This window comes from Podarcis cretensis (assembly GCF_951804945.1).
Source record: "Podarcis cretensis genome assembly, chromosome: 4".
NCBI classification, from domain to species: Eukaryota; Metazoa; Chordata; class Lepidosauria; order Squamata; family Lacertidae; genus Podarcis; species Podarcis cretensis.
Window position 1 is genome coordinate 77,682,819 of NC_137173.1, and position 24,827 is coordinate 77,707,645.

The window sequence follows — 24,827 nt, forward strand, 5'->3', positions numbered from 1 at the left end:
TGTGTCTTATCTATCACGGACTTCCTTAAAATTATTTTCTGCCAAGTTTCCATCATTACTGTCCCTTTATTCCACCATGCACACAAGCCTGTCTCATTGTGGAGATCTGTGACCAGTGATAAGTCTTTTTTCAGTTGTTGCACTTGGATGAGAGGAGACAAAGAGGAGATATGATAGCCATCTTCAAATATCTAAAGGACTGTGGAAGATAGAGCAAGCTTGTTATCTCCTTTGTCCAAGGGTGGGACCTTCAGGAGGAACTTTCTGATGGCGAGAGCTGTTCACCAGCAGAATGGACTCGCTCAAGAGGCTGTGGGCTTTCCTTGGAGGTTTTTAAGCAGAGGTTGGATGGCCATTTGTCAGAGATGCTTTAGCTGAGATTCTTGACCCCGGGCTCTTTTCCAACTCCACAATTCTATGATTCCAGTCCTGGAATGCTCTCAGAGGAGAGAGCTAACTATATTTGCAGTGCCACATGATAATCCTTTAATTCTTCCAGGCTTTTAAAAAAGTTGAGTTTTATATTGTCTATTTTCTGTTGCTCTTACTGTCTTACTGTCGCTTTTTGTATTTATTGTTGATTTACTGCTTACATTTTGTTAGCTGCTCTGAGAGGTATTTTACCTTAAAAGCAACATAAAGATTCATAGGAGAAGGAAGACGTGAGATTGATGTGCTGCTGCTGTTATATTATTATTGTGGTTGTATTATTATTATTATTATTATTATTATGCATTAGTCACTAGTTACACAAAAAGGTTTCCAAGAAATATCAACACATTTTAAAGCATAAGCACATTTACACAAAACACTTGCCATTTATATAAAAAAAACACACACACAGCAATTACCCAATAAGAGCGTCAAGAAGCTTCGGTAGTACAACCAACAACAAACATTGTAGTGCTGGTAGATCACATCTTACACTGAGTTCACTTATGTGATCATAGCTTTATACAAATCTTCAAAATATAAATAAATTCAGAAAGTGGGTGGTAAGGGGGCAGGAGAGTTGGGGAAAATGGCCAGCAATCCCAGCAGCCATTGGGAGAGTGTTTGGATTGGGTTGGAGAGTCAGTGGTGGGTGGAGAGATAGTTGAAGAGGTTTCACAGAGTTTTGGAGGTGGCTGGAGAGAGAGGAAGATGAAGAGAGTTGTGGAGGAGTTTGGAGAGCTGCGGAAATAGCTGGAGAGAGTTGTAGAGGAGGTTAGAGAATCACAAGAGAAGGGCTTTGCTGTGTTTCTAGGGGGTGTTATATCTTTACATGTCAGGGACTGGTCTGGATCTGAAGACTGGGGGATGCAGCTGCAGGTAGATCAGCTTCTCAGAAGAGGAGGGAAATATTTGTGCCCCACCCCCTGCCTCCAGCGTTTTCAGAAGCAGAGAGAGAGTATACCTCGGTCCAGTATACCTGAAGGAGTGTCTCCATCGTTCTGCCCAGACACTGAGGTCCAGTGCCAAGGGCCTACTGGCGGTTCCCTCACTGTGAAAAGCCAAGTTACAGGGAACCAGGCAGAGGGCCTTCTTGGTAGTGGCACCCGCCCTGTGGAACACCCTCCCACCAGATGTCAAAGAGAAAAACAACTACCAGACTTTTAGAAGACATCTAAAGGCAGCCCTGTTTAGGGAAGCTTTTAATGGGTTATTTTATTCTAATATTCTGTTGGAAGCCACCCAGAGTGGCTGGGCGGGGTATAAATCATAAATCATCATCATCATCATCATCATTATCATCAGCTGAACAGCTTAGAGAGGAGCTACCCAGCTACGAGATAATGACAGGGGAACCAGAAGGGAGGGAGCAGTTAGGAGAGACGTCAATCGAGAGTATGGTGAACCCCCATCTCCCTGGACTTGGAGGTCTGAATGTATCAGAGAACAAAGTAGGCAGAGGGAGGGAGGGACTTCTATGGCACCTTTCTTGCTGCAGAAGTTGGAAGCAGGGTTTAGAGTAGGCAACTGCCCTCCTTGAGGAGAGCTGTGTATTTGTGGTCGCAACATGAAACTGTAATAAAAGGACTACAAATCTATCAACTTCTCGTTAATTCTTATCTGTGAAGCTGCCAAAGGAGGGGAGGACTCTCCAAGCTTGACATTCCATGACTTTGCTGGCAACAGCCAGGAACACAACCCCAATGTAAGATGAGATCCACCTGTAGATCAAAAGCCCCCTTGGCTAGTCTAGACTCACATTGATGTAGGATAGATGCCTCATGTATAGATCTTGTCTCCACATATTTTACTAAGGAGAGTCAGTATTATATTATTTTTGGCAAGTGAGCCATCCAACAAACCCTATAGTTTCTCCTCTTTATTGGCATCTGTATACATCACAGCTTATTTCCTCTACTGCTGGTGACTTGGTGAATCACCACACAATATGGCCTCTTATACACTTCACTGGATATAGTAAGTGCAAAGCTCTTCTCTCTCCCCCCCCCCACATTTGCATAATGCAATATTCAAGACAAAGAGGTCTGGTTTGTATGGTTTCCCCCCTCAAAGCTTTATAAAGTAGGAAGGCGAAGCTGAGGATCAAAATATATTAATTTCTATAACACGAGTTTTCAGATGTTGAAAAATAAGAAGATAAAGAGAAAGGGTACAAGTAAAGATTAGATGGGTTGCAGAGTAAAGAATAGAAGAATAAGGAGCAAGATTTATAAAGACAAATCAGAAAATAGGCTGTCACAACTTGAGAGGTAAAATAAGATAATTACAGCATGTCTTTTCCTTCAGTTCTCTTATGCTTTTCTTCATCTTTCCACTCTTCTTTTACTCTTTTTACTTTGTAAACAATGCATTTGGTAGTGAGAGTTCAGAAAATCAAAACCAGGCTACGTTCCTGTTTCAAAAGTGATATAAAATAGACATTGGGTTGTATTCAGTGGTTGCATGAGCAGAAGAAAGCTCTCACAACTTATCTCTCTTTTCCTATCCTCCATCATCCTGCTCTCACAGAAAAAAAAAACGTCTCAGAAAGGTCAGGGTCTCTACTGAACTGTGAGGACTCTGTTGCATGGGTTTCAGTTAGCTGGAGGCAGTGCCCAAAAGAAGGTGGGTGGATGTTCCATCTGTGGAGCTTCTGCTGGTGCCAGAGCCCTCTGCCAGATTTTGGTGGTTCTCCTATCCTGCTGCAACCCTGCATAGCACAGCCACCACTGTTCAGGTTCCCCATCAATGCCCTGAGGAGGGTTTTTGGAAGCCCAACCCAGGGCTCTGCAGGAGAGCAAAAGAAAAACAAAGATCAGTTGTGCAAGGTACTTTCTGCTCACACAACCACTTGATTCCTTATCTCTAACTTACAATTCCTCAGACTGCAGTATACAAAATTAGCAGGGAACTAATATATCTGCAAAAATAACGCTAACCTGACTACAGGTGTGTCTCACCAATATTCCTATAACATTTATTGCAAATCTCACATCCTTACATTTGGTCAAAACTTTTTCCTTTTTGTCAAACGCGTGGCTCTGTTTTGCCAACAAAACATGCGGAAAGAGAAGGCTCCATTCACATTCATCTGTGGGGGATTCAGCAATTAAATCAATTTGATTAACCAAAGACCCATTCTGCTGTGTATTTACATACTGTAATTACGAATTGGCAAATAGCGGAAAAAGTGGGGGAATGAGAATGTTGTACTGACAGTGGTTTGAAGGAAGGAAAAAGAACTTGCTATTTTAGCATCCCAAAATGGAAAAGTGGACAACGATAGGTTTTCAAATACTCATGTTTGCTTGTTTGTTTGTTTGTTTAGACTTCTTTTTTCACTCATAGGCTCTTGCAGCATTTTAACAGAATTAAAAATAGCAATTTAAACAGTAAAATGCCACCATCCAACAAAATACCCAGCAAACTACCCTCAGGCAGCTGTCACCTGCCTGCCTTCTTATTTACGACCAGACCAGAGGGTGGCACTGCCTGTCTGCTTTCTCTCTGTCACTTTCAGTGTTGCCCTTGGAGACCTTAGCCAGTGAGGAAAACGGGGACAAAACTAGACTGTGTAGGCTCTGTTTGACATTGGCTCTGTCGCCACCTACTGTTGGACCTCCTGCCATCTGCCCTAACAATCCCAGTGGGCACCAGCCACTACCGCCAGCAGTCAATATAACGTGCCAAGCTAGCGTAGTTCACCTTGTTGATACCCAAGTGAGCGAGCGACAACATAATCATGGACTCCTTAGATCTCAGAGAATACAGGTAGACAATGCCCATTCACTGAGTTCTGCAGGAGAGGCCTTTCTCTCCTGTCTGTCTTCAAGGACAAAAGACACAGCTTTCTTTTTGTAATGGCACCTCAGTTGTGGAACACCCTCTTGAGGTACAGGTGGAATTATCATTGTGTAGCTTTTTTAACTAGCTGAAGATGTACCTCTTCTCCAAGGCTTTTGCCAGAAGCTGCTTTGATGTATCAGTTGTAAACCAGTACAGTGGTACCTCAGGTTACAGACGCTTCAGGTTACAGACTCCGCTAACCCAGAAATAGTACCTCGGGTTAAGAACTTTGCTTCAGGTTGAGAACAGAAATCATGCTCCAGCGGTACGGCAGCAGCAGGAGGCCCCATTAGCTAAAGTGGTGCTTCAGGTTAAGAACAGTTTCAGGTTAATAACGGACCTCCAGGACGAATTAAGCACTTAACCCGAGGTACCACTGTGTTGCTTGCTTGTGTGATGATTATTGTTTATCAGCTACTTATTTCCAATCTCCCCGCCCCGCCAAATAGGTGCCGGAACTCACCATGAAGTTGTTACAGTAAATCTCTGGGTGACTCGTGTCAACCCAGAGCAGATGCCAGTGCCCCTGGTTCTGAGATGGCACAACTCATGACTATTTCCCCCGCCTCCAAATAAGTTCCCCTAATAGTCTAAATTTCACATAAGGTCTAAAGAGTTTAAAACTCTTGGAGTTCTTTTGGCTGGATGAACAGGAGCTAAAAAAAAGCATAATAGAATTCATCAGGGCTTGGAGTCACCTTCTTGACAATTTGCTAAGGGTCGGACGGGGACGTTTTTGTACATGATATATAGAAACATAGATCATTTCCCCGTCTCCATCATCAGCTTTCTCTTGTAAAATATAACGTTGCTTTGCATCGCTTTCTGCAAGCAGACAGCTCCAGCCGCTTTGCCACCGTCCCAATGTTATGTAGTGAACAGATGACTAAATGTGACGTGATTTTGGATGGCTAATGCCAGAACTATGATGGCACTATTTATCATGAGCCAATAACAGTTCTGTTACAGCTGCAAGGAGCTAAATGTTTCGACGATGTATTAAACCTCAGTCATCACAAGCTGAAACATGGCCGAGAATGAACATCCTTCAATCCTCATGCTATTATCGCCATCCCCATGTGTGACTTGCCAAATATAAAAAAACGAGTAACCTTTTTCTTATGGAGCTGAGCTGAAATTTCTCAGAAAAATATTTTTTAAATGAAAACATCTGAAATTTTTATTTTTCTCACCCAAGGCCACTTTGCAGAATTTTCTCTTAATATCTTCCACCATATTTTCTCTCTGTCTGTGTGTGGGTGGTGACTCCCTCCCCACCTTGCCCTGAAACAATGCTAGCTCTGGGGCATTGCGCATAATGGTGGTTCGGCTGCCCACACAGTTGCTGATGTAACACTTGCACCAAAAATATTAGGGGTAAAGTAGGAAGCTGTGCTGCTGTCACTACTAACAGTGAGCCCCACTTTCCACCCAATACATTTTAGGAAAATTTCTCTTCCTCTGGAGAAATTTGGTGACACGGTTGCCCCAATTTCTCTGTTATTTCTGCTGCCTGCCTGGCATGACAAAAATGGAGGCATTTGTCAAGCTCTTGGCATTGTATTGAGCTTGATGGGTTCCTTTTGGTTCTTGTTCACCTGCTATTTTCTTTCTGTTCTTCTGGGTGACTTCATCTTACGGCTTTCAGAGGTACATATCCTGATGACACCCAACTCTTTAGCCACATGTTTCCCACTCCATCCAGACTTGCACATTTGTCTGCCTTTCAATTATCCACAGGTATGATATCTTCCAATTATCTTCCATGTTTAAGATTGTACTCAGTAGGATTGCTTTCCAGCCTTCATCTCTGTCTCCACTAAAAACATCACCCTCCACGGTTTTGACCAGACATGTGAACTTGATACAACCTGTCTTTCTCCCATCCAAGTACTAACCAGGCCTGACCCTGCTTAGCTTCCGAGATCAGACGAGATCGGGCATGTTCAGGGTAGTATGGCCATAGACGATACAACCTGTCTTTCTGTCCTTATGTTCACTACCTCTGCTACCTTAAAGGCCTTTGGGAAGTTAAAAAAGCTCTTCATTTTCTCCCTGGATGCTTCTTAGGCCCAGGTCTTCCACCAGAACAAATATGCACAGCCACCTCTCCCCTTCAAATCCCTCCACAAACACCACCTTTTCTGTGATGCTTATGGCTTTATCCCTGATAGTCTTTTATCTGCAGCCAAAGCAAAGCCTATGCACACACAACATTTGTTCACGTTGGTCACAGAGCCAAGGAAGAAAGTTTTTACCTACTTAAGATGGGGCTGTGACTAACAGTCCTAGAATCTGAAGGTGGAAAATGAAGAGATTCCCATAATTTTCCTCAGAGGCCCCAAGGCCTGGATACATACCAGAAGACATCATTGGATTAACTCCCAAGTCTGGTGTCTGATTGAGAATTAATTCAGGATTAATTCCTGCTTGGACTGAAGAGAATTTGCCCATCCTTTCTTCTCCTACATAAGACTATTTTTATAGGATGCCAAACCTCTCTCCCATATTTATTAGGCAGGAGTTTCAGGACTGAGGCTGAATTTGGAAGTGGACAACAGGGCATCAGGAAGAATCTGCTTAATACTTTCCCTTCAGCATTGCCTTCAGCTGCTTTCTAACCAACCTCTTACGCCGTGGCGAAAAACAACCATTTAAGCAGCAGATTTTGAGCTGCCTGGGGGTGGAGTCAATGAAATCCGGGAAGAGAAGTGTGAAGTTGCCTTTCATTCTGCCGGTGATTATGCTCCTCATTTGAACTTCCAGGAGGTGCTTACAACAGCAACAACCACAAAATCCAGAATGCTGTGGAAGGAGGATTTGCAGAGCAGCCTAGGATGCGTTGTTTGGGGCAGCGTCTACCCCTTGTTGAAGGCTAACAAATGCGAAGCACCCTTTTGCAAGATAAATCTCCCATAAGGGCTAAAGCAGCACATGCAAACATCATGCCAAGCCGGGTGGCAACACCACCTGCACACAGTGCTCCAAAACTGCCACAGACAACATTCAAAACCAGCTGGAATGTTAATGTTTCAATTAGATCATCATAGGCGTGCGTTAAAACCGAAAACACTATTTATTTATTCAAATGGCACTACATGAAATTTTCTGTTTTAATATTTGTTTGTTGTGCAATAAGATACAATGAACTGTTGACTTACTTATTTAGAGCTTATTTATGCACGCCTTTGGTTGAAATGGGTTTATTTTAGGCTTTGCAAAATAAATCGGATCCGTGTGGGTTTCCCCTCCCTCCCCACCCTTTGCACCCAGAATATAGAGAGGACTGGAGTGCAATAAGCTTGATCACATGCTGCCAAACTGTAAACTTTAGAATAAGTCTGGTGGGGTGAGTCTCGTCCTCTCCAGCTGTTGTTCCCTGCTTCGCATGTCCTTCTGCTTTCATGGCTTTTAACAGTGTGGCCATTTGGGTCACACATACACAGTCCATGGCTGCTCTATGAAAAGAAACACAGGAAAGCATGGGAAATAGCTCAGTGGCAGAGTATGGAGATGATATCAAGTTCAGCACCCAGCATTGTCAGGTAGGGAAGACTCATGCCTAAAGTCCTGAAAAGCCACTGCCAGTCAATTTATACCAGTAGCCTTCAACCTTGGGTTCCAGATCGTGTTGCACTACGACTCCCACCACTCCTGATCCTGACCACTGACAAGCTGGCTGGAGATAATTGGAGTTGTGGTCCAATAACGTCTGGAGACGCAAGATTGAAGAACAGTGGTGTAGACAGTATTGAGCCAAGAAGACCAATCAGTCCATATAAGGCAGCCTCCTATGTTCCTAAAGCAAACAACAGGTGGTATCTTGACCCAACAACAAGTACCTAGACCAGCAGGTGAGGCCACACAGACATTCAGTGTGAGTGTGAACTTGGAATCTTTACCATATTTTGGTCCATAACATCCAAGTGTTCCTCAGTCATCCTCCCAGGGAGCTTGCTTCCTAACTCAAAAGATCACAGTCTCCCTCATACCCCCCAAAACATTTAGGTTCCTCCCTGCATTTCTTTCCAAAGCAAAGCTCTGTCTGTGTCATTTCTCACCATAGACCCTCCCCCCATTCTTAGGACTTGCTTTGTGCCTGTCAACTCTGTTTCTATTTCCAATACTTAGGCTAAAATAGAAATATTCTCTCTCTCTTACTTCTTTCTTTCTGACATTTTTTATCCCATCTTTAAGAATATTTTCCTTCCGCCACAGTGTATCTCTCAAAACGAATAATTATACAATATCTAACAATATACAGTGTCAAAAACCGCGTACACATCAACATACACATCAAAAGCACATCAGCAGAAATAAAAGAGTCAGCAAGAAGAATAGCAGTGATCAACAGCATTTCGAAAACTCAAAATTACACCATATTGGTTCGAATATAAGTGGTTCCCAAATATAGGTCACACCCCTAAAATTAGATGTCTTTGAAAAATATATATACAATAAATGTCTGGCACCATCTGGTGCTTTTTACAATCTAAAAAATACATAAAACCTCCAGATTAGCTGCACAATGAGTAATTCAATGGGCCAGTAGTACTACCTGTTGAGAAGTGGGTGAGTCTACCAACGGGGAACCAAAGTTACACACCTTTTCCAACTAAGAAGGCAACTGCTTTTTATCTGTTATTGAAAGAGGAAATAGGTGGGGGGGGGTGAAGAAGGGGTTGTGGGGAGGGATCAAGGTGTTATGGAAGGTGGGCTGGCTGGAGCACTGTGGGACGCCACACAAAATGAGAAGTATCAACACAGGGGCCATTTGCAGAGTGTGTTTTAGAAAATGGCATTGATGTCAGTCAATCAATTAGGGGCGTGCTGGGCCACAGCAGACTTATTGACGCAGCAGCAGAGGCTGGTCTAGGCATGTGGATTAGTTGCTTAGCACGGCAAAGAAAAAAGAGAAAAAAAATTAAGCAAACTTCTGGATCCTTCATTATGATCTCCAGAATTCAATTCATGGTGACTGTAGTGATCATTATATGTAGGCTCTAATTTTCACCCCACAAATGAAGCTGTAGTCCATATGTGCCCAGGGGGGGACTTTGGTCTTTCAAATTTCAGTGGTGCCCTGTGCAAAGACAGAATTTAGTGCCCTCACACTTTCCATTCTGTATTTTCCCATAACCTTCCTTACTGCCAAAGGTCTGATTTCTGGGGAGGGTGCAGGTCTATTGCACAAGAGTGCTGAGTCCTCTCTAATGACGCAACCTGAATCTGCCTGTATGAGATTGGGTCCCACCCTCAAAACAGAGACAGTCTGAAAGTGCACTACAGCTTCTGTGTTTGGGGGCAGTTTCCATCCATTTTGATTAATGAAAGGCACATACAGAGGCAGAATTAGGGCAGTGTGGTCATTGCCACCACACTGGGGGCTGAGCAACGCCATGCTCATTTATGTAGGGTAGCCGTCTTGATGTATGCACAGTCTTAATGGTGCAAGAGTGTTGGAAGTGAGAGGTATGGCTGCAGAGTAGGGCCGGGACTGCTAAACTTGAGTGTAGGAACCATTGGGTTCCTGAATTCATTAGATGAAATACGTTCATTTGGCTTATACATAGTTAAAACAGCACGACATTGAAAAGGGTCCTGTTTACTAAACTGAAGGACACTGGGCATTTTGGTTGTTGGGTTGGTACCTATATATTCCAAAAGGAATATCAGTAAAAGTAGTAAGCACCACTACCCCCGGTACGCTAAAAATATTACACTATGAATGCAGTGCCCCTATTATTTATTTCCTCTGCCCTGGTGAGGGTAATATCATCATTAAGATGGCTAATATTAAGGCTCCTATAATATTACAGCTTCTATGCTCCCTCATTCAATTGAGTCTCCAGAAAAGATTGTTCTGTCACTTCACTAAGATATAAAATCGTACCTTGGTTTTCAAACAGCTTAGTTCTCGAACGTTTTGGCTCCCGAAAATTGCAAACCCGGAAGTGACTGTTCTGATTTGCAAACTATTTTTGGAAGCCAAATGTCTGACAGGGCTTCCACGGCTTCTGATTGGCTTCAGGAGCTTCCTGCAGCCAATCAGAAGTCGCACTTTGGTTTCCGAACATTTTGGAAGTCAAATTTGCCTTCCAGAACGGATTCTGTTCAACTTCCGAGGTATGACTGTACAAGGTCAGGTTTATTGAACAAGTATAAGTTCAATACTTGCCTGGGAATTGAATATAGGAATGGTAAACTGCCATCACTCAATGTACAATGCAAATATAATATAGACAGGTCTTGCCAATCATTTAGAGGACACTTAAAGGCTTCTCTCTCTCTCTCTCTCCAAACTTTAAAAACTCCTCTTCTGACTTTATTTTTGCTATAGACACTTTGATCTTCATGATTCATGATGCTTTCCTAGACACTGCTATTATCTATTAAAGCATATTGCCTGAGAACTAAACCAACAGCACAACCTGATGTATAGTACTCAGTTGCTGAATCAAAATAAGAACAGATCAGCCCCTCCATAACTTGGTGCAAAAGCTTCACAGTTAATGAATGTGTGAACTAACAGTGCAATGTTATAATGTCTGCTCGGAAGTAAGCCCCATAGACTTGAATGAGGTTTTCTCCCATATGTGTACTAGATTAGATCCTAAGACAACTTTACCACCCCTGAGCTGTTAGTTAGGTTACATCTAAGGTCTTGCCTGCATGTATTTCTCACATTTAGATATGAGCTTTGCTTAGCTGCTTAGTTCCACCCAAGTTTATTAATCAATTCTTAACTTTTTGCCAGCATGGTAAGCCAGCGATGCCTTGAGTAGAATGCACAGAGTGTGGTGGAATAATGCATTAATGCTGTTCAGTCTCAGAGACACAACAAAAATGAAAAGGGGCTGGGAGGGAGTAGGACAAATAAATAAATAAAGTCAGCTCAGGCACTAAGTCAAACTTACAGAGATCTTAATGGCCATAGCCTCATTTGCTTCATTCATTTTTACACAGAGCACACACTCCCTTTCCCCCCTTGACTTCTCAAGGCTGTTATTTCGCTTCCCGGCTTATCTGGAGGCAATATTGCTGTGGTCATGTGTTGTTCTGCTTGGCCCAGGACACAACCTCGTTCAGCTGGGGATCAATTACCTGACCCACTAGGAAAGAAGTAAGTTTATGCTACCTTTCCAGCAAAGCTGCGAGGTTATGACCCTGGGTCAGCTACTAGAGTTCTTCAGCACTCCAACATAGGAATATGAATGCGCACAAAGAAGGAACGGAGGACGTCAAATTACATTGCCACATGTACCGTGTATAGAAAGGCATATGCCCATTGCATACTAAGCACCGTTTTTATTTCAATCTTCATTTCTTGTGGTCGAGATTTATGGACCCAAAAACGTTGCAAGCATCTTGCTGGGAATTGGGTATCCCAGAAGCATTAAAAGTTTTCTAAAGTTATGCCAACATCAACTGAGTCAGCCCTCCGCTTATAATGAAAACAGCGCTGCCTGAACTCATTTTACTTGTGACCTTTTGTAGTTTATCTGGGACAGCTATGGCAAAGGCTAGGATGCAAGAGACGTGCAGCCACATCTGCTTTTAGAGACGGCATCTGCAATAGGTGCCCCTGATCTGAACAAAACCAGAACGCATACAATCATAGAATCATAGAGTTTGAAGGGAGAATGAGCATCATCTAGTCCAACCCTCTGCTATAGAGGATTCAGGTGGAAGTCTCCCATCGTGTCAGAAATGCCCCGATTATAAAATGTGACCACGATTAGGGAAATAGAAACTAGCTTAACTTTGAAGGTGACCCGGAAACTAATCCAGAACGCGGCAGTTAGACTGGTGACTGGGAGTGGCCGCCGAGACCACATAACACCGGTCTTGAAAGACCTACATTGGCTCCCAGTATGTTTCTGAGCATAATTCAAAGTGTTGTTGCTGACCTTTAAAGCCCTAAACAGCCTCGGTCCAGTATATCTGAAGGATGTTCTACCCAGACACTAAGGTCCAGCACCGAGGGCCTTCTGGCAGTTCCCTCACTGCGAGAAGTGAGGTTACAGGGAACCAGGCAGAGGGCCTTCTTGGTAGTGGCGCCCTCCCTGTGGAACGCCCTCCCACCAGATGTCAAAGAGAACAACGACTACCAGACTTTTAGAAGACATCTGAAGGCAGCCCTGTTTAGGGAAGCTTTTTATGTTTGATGTATTACAGTATTTTAATATTTTTTTGGAAGCCGCCCAGAGTGGCTGGGGAAGCTCAGCCAGGTGGGCGAGGTATAAATAATAAATTATTATTATTATTTTTCTATGATTATGTATGTTGTTATTATAGGATTTTAAATATGTGGTTCTTCACTGGGATCTTACAGAACTAGGGGTGCATAAACAGCATTGGAGCCCTAATATGTTTAATCTGGCGTTACCTATAGCCAAGGGGTCAGCGGGTTAGTGACTCCCTGCACACATTTTGCTCAAGTGTTAGTAGAGGTCAATTTTTCTAGTACCTGACTCTCCTGATGTGGAATTTTCTTTATGACACACGTCTGCATATGCTACTGAACTTTAAGAAGTACGCAAATCTTCACAAGAAAAGTGATAATGCAATAAGTGTTCAAATATGTGTGTGCTTATATCAGTGGATGGATGGTTGGACAGATGGGTGAATAGACGGCTAGATAATTCTTGTCAAATGATCCTGAAAATGTCCCTGTAGAATTAGAATACATTTGGTTAGTTCTCATCCTTCAGTGATTAAGCAGGCCCATCACTCCCCGAAATTAGTGAAGTTCGGACTCTTAATGGCAATTGCAAATCTTCCAAATCAATCCTTCTGTGAAATCACGGCATGTAAGGATCTGCTAATTACAATTATATGTTTGAAGCACCATGCTACACATACACAAACCTCCACACCCTCCAACATTTCATAGGTGAAAACAGGGATGCGTGAATTTGTAACATCCATCTTACCTTTCTAAGAAGTTACTGCATGAGCTCATTCAGCTCTAGCCCATTGCTGATGGTTCTTGCCCTGATTCTAGGCAGCAGTCTTCATTTTCTCAGGAATAGCCTGTTGCTTCAAAAGCACAACAAGCATCTTTAAATTTTAGTTAAATATATATGGGATATCCTTTAATGCAGGGGTCAGCAACCTTTTTCAGCCGTGAGCCAGTCCACCGTCCCTCAGCCCATGTGATGGGCCGGACTATATTTTTTGGGGGGAAATTAACAAATTCTTATGGCCCACAAATAACCCAGAAATGCATTTTAAATAAAAGCACACATTCTACTCATGTAAAAACACCAGGCAGGCCCCACAAATAACCCAGAGATGCATTTTAAATGAAAGGACACATTCTACTTATGTAAAAACACGCTGATTCCCGGACCGTCCGCAGGCTGGATTGAGAAGGTGATTGGGCCGCATCCAGCCCATGGGCCTTAGGTTGCCTACCCCTGCTGTAATGTGTTCAACCAGGCTTCCACCATGTGAAGCACACAAAATGTCAGGCTGTATGGCGGTGTCTTAGTATTCATGCTTTCGCAGTACAGTCAATATGCATCTTTTTCAGAGATGTACAGTACACCGCTAGGCATGCCTACTCAGAAGCAGCCTACTCAGAGTTCAATGTGACTTACTTCTGGGTAAGTGTATATTGTTTTAGTAAAAAATAAAATAAAATAGAGAACTCTCCAGCCAATCAACAAAGAAAGGCACAGTGGAGTGTGAATACTTTTCAAACCATTTACAAGATGGTAGGCCTACAATCCAGAGCACTTTGAGAACTCTTTGGCCCTCCAGATGTTGCTGAACCTCAACCCCCATCATCCTCAGCCATTGGTCATGCTTGCTGAGTCTGATTGGCAAGTTCAACAACATATGAAAGGCCAAAGGTTCTTCTATCTTGGTCTAGACCAGGGTTTCCCAAAGCTGTTTTTGGACTATAGTTCCCACCATCCCTGACCACTGCTCCTGCTAGCTAGGGATGATGGGAGTTGTAGTCCAAAAACAGCCAGAGACCCAAGCCAAAAAAAACCCTAACCTAGAGACACAGAGGAGGGGAAGGGATAAGCTCTGCAAAAACCATCAGCCCAGGAATTCAGGCTTATAAAAGGTCAACAGGATGTCACAAAAGCATGTATCCAAGCACAAACAGAAGGGAAAGTGTAGCTGCTGCCTTGTAAATGGATGGACTCTCTGTCCATTCAGGTAAGAATGTTCTGCTCTATGTAGCTTCAGTTATCCTGGGTCTCAGGCAGAGGGTTTGGGGTTTTTTGCTCCATTGGAAAGTAGTGGATTTTCCTTTGATAGAGGTTCTTAAGCGAAGCTAGACGGTTACCTATCTGGGATGCTGTAGTAGGTAGGGGGTTGGGCTAGAAGATTGTTGTAGTCCCTTCCAACTATGTTATTCTAGAACAAGCCTCCTGATTGTTTACAAGCCTGATCCTTTACAGAAGCTGAACCTTTCTGCATGTGGTCTACAACTGACAGGATGTTGCAACATAGAACGATTGATATACAGGTGGAGGTAGCGAGGATGGGGTGGTGGTAGGAAAGACAGCCGTGGTAACAGAGAAAACAAAGAATCCTGAGGCAAATAGGAATCATTGGAACATATGGACCAAGAAAACTAGCAGAATATTGAAATACAAAGCCAACACATATCCATCTTACTCCCAAGCATGTCAGATGTTCCTCACTGGAAGAGACCTAAAATAATAAAAAATGAAATCAAAGTCCCATTGAACATAATGGAGGCACCTAATTTTGCCACACAATGTTTTGACGTGTTCCTTATTTTTGAAACTTTGATCTGGTGACTTTTACTTATCCCTGCCACTCTTGCAAACAAGTCACTTTTCAACTTCTGACCCTCTGGATCCTGTGATCTTTTCCCTTTATTTTCAATATTAGTTAGAGGGAAGCTTGTGCTTTCCTCTTTTACTTCCCCTTCCCTTCCTGGCACAGGGAAAACATATGCCACTTTTAATAAGCACGTAGGAATGATACAAGCACTGCTGTTGCCATGGATTTGAGATAAACACATATTACAAGTTACAACTCATCTTAAGCATTGCTGGAGCTCATTTAAAAACACAGATTTGGGTAAGCGGTTTTTTCTCTCTCTTCCTCCTAATCGATCACAGATCCCTTATAAATAGTGAGGGTTTGTGGCCCTTGATTCAATCAAAACAGATGCCTAAAGTTCAGGTGCCAAATACCGCAACATATAAGATGCTGAGTTGTTATCAATGATGCCAAACAACACACAGTGACTTATTCTGCCTGTAGAGACTGCAGGCGCATCAAAGATTCACCAGTGCCAATTTTTACATGGCTAAATGTAAATTTCTGAGGAGTAAAACTATTTCCTGAAATTTTTTGTGTGTGCGTATTGATCCTTAGAATGCGGGTGAGAGGGGAGGCAATTCTGTTGGGGGCCATTGTTTCTGCTAGTTGCTGCAACTGCAGCACAACTCTATCTTTGTGGACGATGCTTCTTTGCTCTTTGAGGCTTAATCACATGGGCGTTCCCAGCCAATCACAAATCATTTAGTGGAAGGTGGTATTGTCACAGCATGCCTAGCCAATCAGATTTGCCTGCTGGATGACAACACAGCGAGAGCAAATTGAGGGAATAGAGACTGCTGTAGGTGGTAACATTTAGGTGGACATGTGGGGTAATGCATTGACTGTTGTGAAGTCTATCAAATTTGGTTGTATAAGGTAAATGAAGTCCAATGAAATAGGATTAAATGAAGCTTCCTTAACCAAGTCAGTGCTACCTAATATGGTTGTGACATCGACTTTTAACTGTTTCTCAAGCAGATAATTTCCCCTAGATCTCCTACCTCTTTCAACTAAAGGTGCTGAAAGGACCTTGTTCAAACAAAAATGCTTCAGGCTGGACACAAGGTAAGGCTTGGGCGGAGCTCTGAAGTTGTTCCAACAAGATCCATAATTGAGAAGATCTATTTTGGGGAGCCAAATTTTGACCTCACTTAGGGCACCAAATATTACCAGAGTTGACCTATTGCTGTGGAGTGGGAGGAGCTTCAGGTCTTCCTGGGTCTTCTACAGCTAAGTCTTCTCAGCCAGAGGATAGGTAAAGGTAAAGGTACCCCTGCCCGTACGGGCCAGTCTTGACAGACTCTGGGGTTGTGCGCCCATCTCACTTAAGAGGCCAGGGTCCAGCGCTGTCCGGAGACACTTCCGGGTCACGTGGCCAGCGTGACATCGCTGCTCTGGCCAGAGCCAGAGCCAGAGCCAGAGCCGCACACGGAAACGCCGTTTACCTTCCCGCTGGTAAGCGGTCCCTATTTATCTACTTGCACCCGGAGGTGCTTTCGAACTGCTAGGTTGGCAGGCGCTGGGACCGAGCAGCGGGAGCGCACCCCGCCGCAGGGATTCGAACCGCCGACCTTTCGATTGGCAAGCCCTAGGCGCTGAGGCTTTAACCCACAGCGCCACCTGCGTCCCCCAGCCAGAGGATAGCAATGCCTTATTCTTGGGCCACAGGGAGGGTGTTGTTCCAACAGATTCATCTGATAACCACGCTGCTGGTGTCCTTCCTGTTGAGGTTTGGAGTCCTTGTTACCATTGCCTGATGGAGAGGATCCTGACTCCTGCTAACAAAAACCCACAGTAACAATTAGACTGGTTATCTAGGAAGGAGGTAGCTTTGCATATTGGGCTCTCCTTTGTTCTGTATTGAAACTCACCTCACCCTGATCCAGTGTGGTAATTTACTTTTTCGCAGATTTCTCCTTTGTGTAAAGTTTTCCTGTTCATTGAAACAGAAGGGCCAGGCCTACTTGCTCAGAAACAGGGATCAGGAACCTATGGCCCCTCCAGAAGTGTAATTCTTTCACCTCTGATGCCCTTCACCCCTGGCCATTGACTATGCCTGGGAGTGATGGGCACTGGAGTTCAACAACATATGGCAGCCCAAAGATTCCCCATCCTTGTTCAAAAGAATATGTGCATGGATCTAGTTCACAGACTTAAATGAACGAGGCAGCCTGTGTATTCATCTCAGTGTATACAGATTTCTCAACAACAGTGTCTATCTACTTGTAAATTCTGAGGACCTGGTCATATTAATATGGTCATATTCAGCTGAATTCTCTCCACATGCATTTTGTCTCACGTATACACACAAAGTACAATATTTTGTAGCATTTTTAAAAATACTTTTTTTGCACATTAGTGCAAAAGTGCACAAGTATTACCACTTCCGTGGAAATCTCTACATATGAACCCCAAGGGAGATCACTAGAGAAGGTTTTGCAGTGAAAACGCATGCGTGTGAAACAGGTATTTAACAAGGTCTTCAGTTTCTGCATTTTGCAGCTTGCAGACTTGGACCAATAGATCTTTAACAAATCACCACACACAGAGCAGCATGATTACTGAGATTGGAAAGCTTTGGGGGGGGGCATTGTTCACAGATCTAAAGGCTGGCAGAGTGTGGGGGGGGCACTCTGGATAAAAAGATGGATTTGATAGGTTAAGAAGTCATAGAACTTTGACAAAGCATAACTTTACTAATACAAATAAGCTCTCTGAGCTACATTTGAATTCACATCACACCACACCTGGTAAGAATTAGTCTAGCACAGCATCATCAATCATAGTGTGGTTGTCAGTTTTGACATCCTTTAAGTCTATGTTGTGTGCTTAATGACTACATTACAGAAAATGTAAACAGACACCAAACATACAGGTATGCCCTATTTTTTTTTAATCCCTTTTTGATTTTTTTAAAAAAGTCTCTTGGGTGCAGGGATCTATGCAAGTTGTGCTGAAAGCTACACTACCACAAACAGCACGAGAGTGAGGTTTCAAACTGAATTGAATAAAAGATAAATTTCTCAAGTGTAGGGATCTGGTTACAAAAATGTATAATTCATATTTACACAGGGTTCTCTCTTCTTTAGAGAGAAAGAGAAAGTGGGAATACGCCTTATTAAAACCAGTGACAAAACGCCCATTTATTTGCACGCAACACATATGAACTGCATTATATTTGCACAGTTTCTTTATTCTTAGCCGTGATGACATGTCCACTGCGTACTACCAAGGATTCAACGGTTAGTGGCGAGAATGTTTCATGCTCTTCATCAGACATATATGGGAAGAAAATGTGGGAGAAATGTTTGCATTTATAATGTGGAAACAGAGCTGCTGCCACTACCCGCCTCCTGCCGCCCAAATACTAACTGAGTGGATGTACTCTCTGTCGATTCCCCCCCACCCGGCCACCGCCTCCTCACAAATGTGTATGCAGGGATTCCAGATACAGAGATCCTGCAATATGTTTCCACATAAAGGTCTGGCATGGTTGTGCTTGCTTTCAGGCCCTGCAAAGGTAAAGGGGTGGGGTGGTGGCTGGGTGGGTGGGGTGAGGAATACATGCTCAGGAGAAAGTTTGTAAAATCCCAATGTAAGAAAGAAATAGGCAAGATCTTAAATTAGACCAGGCTTCGACTTTTGGAAACAACTCTTAAGAGCAAATGTGCCGTTTGGCTGAGACGGTTTGTGTGAAGTGTGCAAATTTTATTTCTAAACTAGTATTTCATTAAATACTATTAGCTGATTGAATGTAAGCAAGTTGCAGTGAGATATCGTCAATTTATGCAAACTGCCAATTTGAACCCAAACTTTAGAGCAGCATTGCTTATAAGACTGTGATATTAGTTGTGGAAGGGTTAACGGCAATAATGCATTTTTTTTCCACATCTCAGCATTAACGTGGCTTTACGTTATCTCAGTAACGTTTACAGCAGCCTTGTAAGGTAGTCTAGCATTCTTATCCCTGAAATTCTATGACGAGTAGAAACCATAGTTACCCATTTCTCTGCCTCTCTCTCAAAAGCAGCTCTGAGCATAGTAAAAAAAACAACGTAATACTTTTTTTTAAGCATACAAATGTTATATTACACAATGGACTGCTTTACAAAGGGTAAAGAAGGAGTGGAGTTAAGTATATATTGCAATGAGACTTTTATTTTCCAAAGGATCAATGGGATAAATTTGGGCATGTTATGTAAATATGAATGTGTATGTGCGTGTGTTCAATTTCCATCAAAGAGAAGAATCAGTGCTGTTTGATAAAACTATTTTCATACATCTTTTGCCTGGTTCAGGCAAGCATTTACATGACTTCCCTAGAGCATCAATTCCCAAAATGCCACAGTTCTAGGAATGAAACATAATTAATAAGTCGTACATTTGAAATGTGTAATATTATATTTTTAAAAGAGATTTGTTTTGGATCAAGCATTGTCTTCAGTACAGATCCTATGGAAAGGTATCTTCCCCCTATGACCCATGTTACTTTTGCACAATGCCATTCAAAATTCACTGTCAAAAACATCAACACATATAGGTAACCAATAGCCCAGTTATAAAACAATTTCCATTTTGGGATGGTTTTACCTTTAGCAACCCCCATCCATTGCAAGATCGACTTCTGCCCTTGTAGTAATTCTCCCCCATTACTATATTTGCCAAGAATCCTGGAGAGGAAGAAAGAGTGCAAATCTAGACTGAAAGAACAGCATATATCAGTTTTTCAAGAGAAAAACTTTATATAAGGAGAAGGGAAAAGATAATCTTTTCCTGTGATCTCTAAGCATACTATTTTAAGGGTTGCATGCGCTCTTAAAAAAAACACAAACGCCTCCTGATTCTGATTCCTTTCAAGCCAAAGTTTCAAACCAACTCTGCCTGAATCCAGAATATAACTGACTGCCCTTCTTAGAGTGCTAATAAAGGGTTACACTGGCTTTAATGAAAATGTACTAGGTTCACATAATTCAGTAGCTAATTAAAAGCGCGGCTGAAAGCCGGGAGCACAGATATTGTTTATATTGATAGCTATTGTATTACTTCGGTATATAATGCAAGCCTCTTCAGCTGACTGATGCCCAAAGGAGGGACTAACAAATCGCTCAGCTGGTGGTTGACATTGGTCCTGAAGAAAGCTAGCAAGGAACACTCTGTTGCCTTTTCAGAGCCTGAACACCAGCTGTCACCCAGCTATGGGTGCTGAAAAGCCGCTGTCACTTCATCCAAAGGGATTTACTTGGTCAGAAGGGAAAATTTAAATACAAAGCATGCAGCTAAGAAGCTAGTGAAAAGGATTATGAGTGCACAGGAGCACATGTGTATAAGACACTAATACATCTTTAGGAAATTTCAGATTCCCCCAAAGCCTGGATTAATGCCAGAGGCAGGGTGGTATACGTAGGCAAGGACCTTTTACCGTTAAGTTATTATCTCTCAGCTCATTCAGTGTTAGAGGTCTCTCATTTAAGGGGGGGGGGAGAGAAAACGTTTCCCCTGCCCACCACCCCACACATCATCCTCCCCTCATCCTTCAAAAAAGCTGAGCAATTCCTTCCTGGCCTGCTCTGAATGAAAGTGATATGCAACACCTATGAGCATATACCCTGTTTCATTTTTATTTTTTTTTACCATCCGTGGCTTATTTGGCACACATGGCCCTGAAGCCTCACAAAATTGTGGCACGAAAGAAGACAGGTGTCTCGATTGCATACAGCAAATGGCGTGCGAGCATTAATGGTGGCAACAGAGGAGAGAGGTGCATTTTATTACTGGAGCTCTGAGGTAAATATGTGGCGGGGTGGGGTGGGGAATGGCAATCCTGACTGAATCCATTGCTGGTATTCATAAATAAAATTGCACAGTGGACAGGGATCGAGCGTTGTACCCTATAGAGCCTTGGGAGGCGAGTTGTTGTTTTGTTCTTTCTTCGAAACGGAAAAACAATAATAAGAATAATGCATTTAACAATTTGTGTATTTAGCCGGCTAAATGCACGGCAGTGGGTTTCAGCTCAACCCCACATTGCTTCGCCTGGGGTGAGGTACTTTTCTTCCTGCTGTGAATAGAGCTTCTGGCCTGCCCTGCTGGCGGCAGGAAACTGAGGAGAAGAGAAAGCGCCAAGCTGTTTATAGAGGGAGGAATGGAGAAAGGCGACCGTAGTAGAAGATTCAAGATACAAATACTGATCCCTGTGGGAAGAGTTATAGAAGACATTATTGCAGTCGGTCTGAACATGCAGTCTTGACCTTGCCTCCAACATAGGCAGTGTTACTAATTCTAGAATGAGGAAAAAGTGGTGGTGGTGGAGGTTGAAGGATGGGCCCTGTGGGAGACACGGAGACTTGGAAAAGGACCATGAAATAATGGTAACGACAATGACGATAACCATCAAAATAAATAAATAAAATGTAATATGACTGCATGTGGGGTTTTTATTTTGGGTGGGGGAGAGGCAGAAGGTGGGAAGCAGAGAAATTCCTGTTAACAAGTCCATAAGGATGTTAATGACATGTGTGGCACAAAGCCTTGAGATTTAACAAAAGTGCACACAGCTCAAAGCAGCTGCCTTTAGAGGTCAGTAGAACATCGCTGCAGTATTTACAAATTTTCCACGAAGGATTAGAAGTTAGGCTTAAAACCTTTATAGAGATACACAGTTGTACACACAAAATCTCTCTCTCTCTCTCCCTCCATATATATATATATATATATATATATACGCACAAACGTAAATCATTCCAGAGGATGCTGTATTACTGTTATCTAAATTTCTTCACATAGACTATCGTGTATCTGCCCCAGCAAAGCTGATTAGAGAGCAGCTTGATTCTGACACATCCTTTATGCCAGCCCCAAGCCGCCTTGCACAGCCACCTTATTCACTGTGGAGACAGGCCTGAAGCAAGATTGTAACACAACATATGCAAATGAGATGAGCCTCACACCACTTAAAATGAGATGGCTATAATATGTAACAGCTTAATGTGCCCACGGACGTGATTGATGCCCTTTCCCCCATCTCTAAAGAGCTTTGGGTTTGGCTTGAGACACCCTTTCAAGCCATATATGTTTATTTCTTTTTAACATCATCTTTCCAGTGATGCGTTCCCTTATTTTCTTTAATCCTACATGTTGCATGCGCCCCTCTATAGATTCAAGTAACGTCGGATAGCAGATCCTATGCATGTAAAAAATAAAAAATGGGAAGGCTTCGAAAGTAACTTCCTTAAAAAGTTAAAACAGATTAGGATTATTTCCACTTCCAAAGAGCAATTATTAAATCGAGACAAAGCGTAGTTTCAATTAAAATATACTGCTTGAAATCTGGCATGGCGCCTCCCATTAATAAACCACCCTGCTCTTAGATTTCAAAATAGTGTTGCAGAACTAGTGCCTTGCAAAAAATAAAAACAAAATCCCCAAATAACCAAATGTTGCCCAGCTCAACTGCCTGTACACTGCTAATCAGTATTCATTTCCTGTCCTTAAAGTAAACAGAAAACAGATTTCTCCATTTCCCCTAAAATCAATCTCTCACTGTATGTCAGTTGCTTTATCCCAATTAGTATTCCAAATTCATTTATTTTTGTCATAAATTAGATTTTTTTTAAAAAAAACATACCTTGGCACAGCTTTTCATTCACTACTTATATGTAGTGTGACAGACCTAACGTCATGTAGCTTAGTGGGAATTAACAAAAACAAAAAAAAGGTAACTTGTTAATGAATTGAGATGAATTGGAGGGGAAAAGGCGTATTAATTATTGCTTGCCTAGTAGGTTAAGCTTTGGCTCTTCACCTCAGTGGCCCAGAGTACATTTCTTGCCTTTGGCCATGTCGGAGGGGCTCATTAAAACATCTCTTGGGAGGAGACAGAAATTGTTAGTGAAAAGCATTGGTCAGTGCCTCTACTAGAAGAACCCAGCAGGGGAAAGAATCCCTGATCTCGGAGAACTAACAAGACTGTGTATATTACACCTGTAATCAAACTGCTTAGAAAATGCCAAGAGACCAAAGTCTTCTCTTTTTTGACTGGAAGAGTTATCTGAAAATGCTGAAGCTCACCCGTGATTGATGTGCAGATACAATTACAAGCCTTCATATATTATACAACATTGTGGCTGTAAACCTTAAAGCATAAAATGAGGCACTGGGTAATATTATACAGGTGACTGCTGAATGCAAGAACGTGTGTGTGTGTGTGCGCGTGCGTGTACACACATCCACACTCACACACTTTTTAATGGTTTGCTAACCAGTACCAGCAAGAGATAGCGTAATGGCTAGATGTTGGGGCGTGCATTTAGGAAGACTCGCTGACTTATCCTGCTCATTGCTTGGAGAAGTTCCTAATCAGAGATTGGTGTAAAGTTTATATGCTACTCTAAGCAATTTGGAGGCAGGGTGTACATGTGACAAAATAAGGACTGTGTTTATAAAGGCTAGAGCCCTGCTAGCTAACAGGGTGCATTACAGATGTGATGGACTGAACTCCCATCATCCCTGACTATTGACCATGTTGGCCAGGGTTGATGGGTCTTGTGGTTTACAATATCTGAAGGGCAACACTGAACCTGTGTTGCATGAGTTAAAATGAGTTAAAATGATCGGGTGACAGTGGGCAGAATACATTGCATACAGAAGATCCCAGGTCTAATTCCTAGAATCTCTCATTAAAGGATCTCAGTTTCTTGGTGCGCCAAGTGACTACTCTGCATACCATTATGTCAGACTAATAGATATTGAGGCTTCAGTGGCATCAGGGTCAAGTAGGAATGATCCTGATGCCTAGCTTGAGATCAGTGTTCACAATCTGTTCACATAAGAAGTCCTCCAATTCATGTGATTGCTAATTAATGCACGGTGTCAGACTAAAGATATATGCAGGTAAAGTCCTGAAAACAAAGCGATTGCTGAAATAAAAACATGTTGTAGCATCCTGTCTGAATTCTTTGGCTTGAACATGCCTAAGCAGAGGCAAGGAGCATTAAATCTGCCAAGTATCTGAGAATATTTCCCTATGTGTGGTTGCCTTTCATATTTGACACTCAGTGGGTGCTATTATGAGGCCATTCACACTGCAATAATAAATAGATAACAAGATATTCTCTAAGATATGAAGGGCCCAAGATGCATTACTGTATTACTTAATAAGAAGGCTACCCCGAAACAATATTAGACCTGTTCTGTAGACCTGACTGGCAGATTCATATGAAAGCCAATGTGTTTTTCTAGGCTAAATATCTACAGTCCACGATGTGGAAGATCCTGAGCTGTGCTGATGTCACAGCTAACTTTACGCTCTTCACTCATGTGAAGGAAGAATATCACAGAATGTTGACGGTGGAGCTCCAGCCGAGAGAAGCAGAAGGTTGGCTCAGCTGGAGGGAAGACTTCACACTGGGTCCAGGAAGAGAAACAGCTGAACCTTGGGTCACAGATCTTTAACAAATATAGTATGGGATAAATCTACTAGGTGTTGCAATAGGGAATGTCTTGTTGATAGACCTCTAGAAAATGATGGGTGTAACTAGATTTTAGGTGAGTGAGCAGGTAGGTAGATACATAGACAGACAGACAGATATTGCAGTGTTAAATACCAGATAATTCTTAAAGAAGGCCAGTTGTGTTGATTAATGGTCTTATCTATTTTCTAAATTTATACCCCACTCTTCCTCCCAGGGTGGCAAACAACACAAGCAATGAAATGGTTAATTTAAAAAACAACA

General features: G+C 42.5%; 2 long non-coding RNA genes across 3 annotated transcripts in view; both read right to left on the reverse strand.

Moving 5' to 3' along the window:
• Positions 1 to 24,827, reverse strand: part of LOC307214442 — a 565,797-nt gene that overhangs the window by 245,007 nt on the left and 295,963 nt on the right. The gene's annotated exons all lie outside the window — the stretch shown is intronic.
• Positions 19,076 to 21,964, reverse strand: LOC307215363. 2 transcript variants are annotated; one of them, XR_013838487.1, is made up of 3 exons: positions 21,823 to 21,964; positions 19,687 to 19,766; positions 19,076 to 19,128 (listed from the first exon to the last, which is right to left on the reverse strand). It is a non-coding gene; the product is annotated as an uncharacterized lncRNA (long non-coding RNA). The 2 variants fall into 2 exon arrangements; XR_013838488.1 differs by having other exon boundaries at positions 19,687 to 19,796.